Source organism: Pogonomyrmex barbatus, unplaced genomic scaffold (genome assembly GCF_055798465.1).
Source record: "Pogonomyrmex barbatus isolate J1 unplaced genomic scaffold, ASM5579846v1 scaffold3, whole genome shotgun sequence".
Lineage (NCBI taxonomy): Eukaryota > Metazoa > Arthropoda > Insecta > Hymenoptera > Formicidae > Pogonomyrmex > Pogonomyrmex barbatus.
In genome coordinates this window covers 4,301,430-4,307,429 of record NW_028297127.1, presented here as the reverse complement: position 1 = coordinate 4,307,429, position 6,000 = coordinate 4,301,430, and the positions used below count along the sequence as shown (strand labels likewise).

At 33.2% G+C, this 6,000-nt stretch overlaps 1 long non-coding RNA gene across 1 annotated transcript in view; it reads left to right on the top strand.

The window, feature by feature from the left end:
* Nucleotides 1-263: 263 nt before the first annotated feature.
* Nucleotides 264-6,000, top strand: part of LOC148935928 (uncharacterized) — a 71,957-nt gene continuing 66,220 nt past the window's right edge. The window contains exons 1-2 of the long non-coding RNA XR_016139969.1: nt 264-641; nt 1,300-1,710. This is a non-coding gene — a long non-coding RNA (uncharacterized LOC148935928). The remainder of the gene's footprint in view (nt 642-1,299; nt 1,711-6,000) is intronic.

The following is a 6,000-nucleotide window of genomic DNA, read 5'->3' as shown; positions in this document are numbered from 1 at the left end:
ATAAATGTACGAACCGCGAAGAATCACCGTCTAGAATCTGAACAATCGAAAGGTCGCTCTACCGTCATTAAACGCGGCGAACTCCGCACGCGATCTGATAATACGGCAATCACAGTACATTTTTCCACCGGTTACCAACGTGTATTCACACAGTGTTATGATTCCAAAAAAGATTTTGCTGTGCTGTACATTTATGTGTGACGTCACAACTGAGGAATACAGCTAAGGAAGCCACCACCGTGGTGTCAAACTTATCACAAGCAGCGCGAGATACAACGCGATCACAAATCGCGTCTCGAAATAGCATGCGCATTGTTGCGATGTTTCTCGATAAATACGGCCACTCTACCACCTACACCACTGTTATCAGACACGAACGAGAGAGACGCTATTGTTATGATAACGCGCGCGCATCGTGTATACAAAATTTTCAAAAACACCGAAGACCTTCGAGCAGACACAAAGCCGCGCGAGACGGAGCGACGCGTACGCAAATAATCGATCAGTATCACGTCGTCATGTCACGGTGATGGTTTATTACAAATTCGGATGACGTATTGCGTAACGGCATCGATCGTCGTAGATCTACGATCTACGCTATCAAGCCACGCGAGACGAATAAAATGCTATATAGAAGAACAGTAAGATTTTTATAACAAATTGATCAATTTATATTCGAGAATTTTGAAATAGTGATTTTACATTTCTAATAATTTTCCACCGTGATTGGTCGATTTTTACTTGATCTTATTGCGATTTTTATATGCCGCTAGCATAACGTTTTATACGTGAATTGTCATCACAGTTATCACCTTTCCGATTTTCGGCCGGAGACTCCGGCTTTTTGGATAAATCTCCGGCTCTCCGGTAAATGGAAAAAATCTTCGGCTAACCTTTCTATTTTCTGATGATCTTTTTTTAGTACGAAAAACCAGAATAGTACTTCTAATAGAAAATTTAACGTCTCCTCGAACGCATCTTTAAGAGTGCATTCGAAAAGACATTATTAACGCTATCATTCTATTCTTTTATTATATATACATATACATGAGTAGTACTTATACATGCTTTTTTCAGCTTTTATACGAAATCTTCGACGAAAAATTCTTTTTCTCTAAAAAAAAGGTCATTAAATATTGTATAACGATTTAAAATGCATAAATATGTCAATAAATCGATCTCCAATATTTCAAAGGTGACAACCATGATCGTCTTCCACGTTATGTAATAAGATTTGCGTGGCTTGAAAGAACTTCGTAATATTTACATTTTTCATTTATCCCTCGTGACGTCACGTAGTGTCCTGATTGCCAAGTCGTGCTTTTCTCGCCAATTTAGCCGCATGTAAATACATCGAGTTGATTTTGGGCGGCGCATTAATTAGAAGATACACGCGAAAAATGCTTTCTCCGATTTGAATCGCAAACAAGCAGGAGAAGTAAAGAGGGAGGGGAAGGGTAATCTTCCCAGGAATCAGACGTTCGTTGCCGCGATCAAGTATAGTTATGTTCAATCCGGGCAATCGGGACTAATCGCATTAAAATCGCATTAAAAGAGTGGTTCGATGAATAATTAATAAGCAGATGCGATTCATGTATCTTTCGAAAATGTTTGTGTTAATGTGTGTGCGTGTGTGTCTCGGAAATGTATCGATGATTATCGAACGGAAATTGGCCTGGATGAGGCAGCCGAAAATGATATCAGGATCTGGTAAGTCCATTAGTGCATTTATTATACTTGATAGAATCGTTATCTCTGATGATTTAATGTGTTAATATGGTAATATTATACAGCAATTAGTAGCCACGGAAATGTACTAATGATACAAGCAAATGTAATAATTAACAAACATTGCTGTTATCTTATATAATTTTCGTAAAAAAAAATCATAAATTATAAGTTTGTATTATAATAAAATTAAACATTAATAATTACTTTATACGAGCGTAGCTTTTATATTTTTGATTATATTCGAGATAAGATATTATTCGCATATGCGTATAACTTACTAAGAAACTAATTTCCGATTGTTAATCTGCCGCGAGTACAAAGCACCAGATTGTAATACTCTCATAGAGTTAGCTAAGATTTTAAGGATGAGAAAGACGAGGAATAAAGCAACGATATTATACGGGCGCCCTTTTCTTTAAGACCTAAGAATTTCTCGACCGAAAACGCTGCTCTGTTTTATGTGTATATATAGGGTGTCTCTAATTGAATCATAATCGACTATCAATAATAAATATTATTTGATAAAAGTATTCGAATTATATGCATTTTAACAAATATTTCAAGTATGAAATCATCTTTTTCATATACAATTTTTTTATTTAAAGTAATTAAGATTAAGTAATAAATTAAGATAAAGTAATAAGATTATTATTATTAATTTAATAACATCATGCTATCAAGGTATTCTTAAAAGATTATATCGACTCATGTTCTGTTGAATAAGTAACTAAAAGTTTTCATTCCTTAAGCAAAATATTAAGCAAGGCTTTCTTGCTTCGAGATATACGAGATACTATATACGAGATACTTTGTGAAATTAAAAGAGATGAAATAAAATCGGAAGTTGGAATCGGAAAAAAATCTTTTTATTGGCACAAAAATTTGTTTCTTATGCCATTTAAATTATTTTATTAAATTATTTTAAATATCTTTATCAGTTTATATAAATTTAAAGTTTGAATTCCTTTGTGCTTTGTCCATGTGTGTATCATTATGAACCAATAGATATTATGTTTCATGAAAGCTTTGAATATTATCTTTACGCATAATTCTTGTCCCTATAACATTGTTGAAAAGAAACGCGAATTAATCTGTAACACCCTATATATATATATATATATACATGAGAATACCGAGACGTTCGCGCAACGAGGTCGCTGTTCTTTTACTAATTAAAGCCTCATTCTTTGATCTTAAAAGCGCGAGTTGGCAAATAGAAGAAACTGTCGATTTTCTGGACCAACGCTCGACTGCACAGATCTCGAGTTCACTGTTTCGTCGAGTCGCTCTCCTTTTATCCGTCTGTGACGTTTTGGCCAAATGTCTTAAGAAAAATATCTTCTGCTATTACAAAGAAAGTGCATGAAATTCGTTCAGATTGTCTTAATATTTTTCATACTTTTTTTTGGTCATTCAATGATCACACTAGTAAATAATGCATATAAGATATTGTAAAGGTTTATTTATGAGATACTCTTTGAAATACAAATTAAAGTTTATTGTGGAAGTAAACTGCATGATACAATCTATTTTGAAATATCGGATTTAAAATATAAAATAAAGAAATAATATATTTTATATTGGAATTTTAATTAAATTTTTTGTCGCGCTATTTTTTCATTAATTTTTAATCTCTTTCTTCGTGTTTATTTTCTGTTCGTAAATTCTCACAAGCATTTTTCCACAAGCTTTTACGATTCCTAAAATTAATTATGTCTACGTGTTTCCAATTTATCGATTTCATTCTATGTAGAAGAATACTGAAAGATCTCGATTGATAACAAAGGGAAAACAATGCTCTATAGTATAATTTTCGCGAAATCCCTTCATTTCGTTGTGCTATTCATTCAATGGTAATTAGGTAACTTCTCGCACTGCATACTATTTACTGCGATGCTTTGCTTTTCTTCACTGATGTACATTGTTATTATCGCGAGCCATAATCTTAGCCAAATCTCGTGAAATTATTGTCGTAAAACAAATGTTGCTTACTGTGGCGAATTGCGGCAGTAAACGTAAGCATGCGGCAATAAATTTAAATTCCAATTTCGCCGAATGCAGTCCGCAGCGTAGTACTCTCGAGGACTTTCTCCCCGAGCATACTCATCTATGCCTGAGTAAAATACTTACTGTTTCATGTGCGACCAAACAATAGTCTTCTTTCATCCTTATTATTAAAATCCCGAAAATCCAGAGATTTCAATAGACTATATAATGAAACCATAAATTGTTTTAATGATAATTTAGAACGAGTAATCAAAAATGCTTTTTTAACACCGGATGCATTTAGATTTTTATGAAAAATATAAAATATTTTCTATTTAAAATTTGAATTATAGTTTTTTTTTGTAGATATTATATTATACTGCATTATATATAAAGGCTTTATCACAAAATAAATGCTTTTTCAATTTGTAGGAAAATTAGTGAACGAGTGACATGCATTTTAAAATAGATTTAAAATAGAAATTAATACACCATACCTCATTCATAATTACTAAAAAATTAAGAGCGTAAAATTGAACATAAAAATAATAGTTTAAATAATTATATTATAAAAGAAAGAATTGTATGTATAATATTTTATCGAAATTTATATTTTAATTTATGTATATTAAAATTTCTCAACGATTGACGATATATTAAATTTTATTGCAATTTATCGCATATTTAATTTTTTTAAGAAAAAATTGATTACAAATTCTGGAGAAAGATGTAAGACTGTAAGTAGAGAAGAAGAGTATCGTTAATCGGTGCTTTAGGTCGACTTTTAAAGAAATCGATGGTAGCACTAAAGTGAGACGAGTTACGAGATTATGATGCCCGATAAGTTCTGACAAGCGCACTTGTGCCTTTCGATCGGTGCTCATTTAGGCTGAGCAATTCCACGGAACTGTTCCTTTCTTTTGTTCCAGAAGCTTGCGTAACGACCAAAGTTCCCGCCGATCGCGCTTTTCTCGACGTGAGAGTCGCGATTTGGCTCTTTTGATCACCCGCTGTTACCAAGTATTAGAAGTAATAAGGACTCATTAAGCTTCAACGTGCGAGCGAATGTGTTGGGAGAAGTTCGTTATAGAAGAGTTTGTAAAACAATATTGCACTTACGCTAAGAGTTAACGAGGAAATTCCGACATACATGAATTGCACAAATGTTTGTTGACCGCATTATAAGAAAATTTTTCATAAGAGAAAGAATGTTATATATATTTCTTAAGAAAAAGAAATAAAAATACATATTCTAAATTTTATGTATATTTGATTAAAATGAAAAAAAAAACATATAGAAATTAAAAGTTCTAATTTATTCTTTGTTTACATTATATATTAATTATTTTATTCCAAAAAATAATTTTTATTAAAGTCGATTTTAAAGTAAAAAAATTATAATTAAAATCTAATACCTGTGAAGAACATATTTTTTGATTTAATTAATTTTTTTATTTAATTAATTTTGTAATCTAATTTTAGAAATCATTCATTTGAAAATTTTGCGAGATTAATTTATGATTACGTTTTTTATGATTACGTTTCTGAAAACAATTTACCGATGCTGATGGAGGTAGAAAACTTGGATACGTTTGTAAACGTTTCTCGTATATCCCTTTTGTTGTTTCTGCAACAAAGACAAATAAATTTATAGTACAAAGACTTTTCGCGTAAAGGCTATCAAACAGGTCCCTTCTTCCGAATGCGGAACTTATCACGCGTTTCTAGCTTAGACGTAGCCGCGAATATCGTGGATACAAATCACGTGAGCATGCTTTCTGACGCGGAACTAATAGAAGTACAACAAGGTGGACAAACAGTAGCGAAGGTTCTCCTGATTGCAACGAATTAGTGTCCCCTGTAGCGATTTGGGCTGTGCGAGCAGGCGGGCAACGATGTGGTCTAGATGAACCCAGGCGAACCTACGAGTGTGGTCACCTTGTTTTGTTCAGTCTATAGAGAGTGCAACGGGCACCGGTCGGATGAAAACGGTTAATTGCTCGGCTTCTGTAATACGTAGCTCCATTCAGTTCTAGCACGGAGCGAGCACGATCTCGCAGTCGCAGAACTTAACGCTACCACTTGAATGTTATGGAAAGTTCGTGTTACCGCATATCGGGCAACTTTCAACAATACTATATTATATCCAAGTGCTATCAGATAGAGTGTATTAATATGAAAACAGAAGCACACTCTCGTAGATGAAGGGAGGGAGTTGGTGAGAAGGGAAGCACATATAAGACAAGGATGTACTCAACTCGACATTCCAATTAAATAACATTA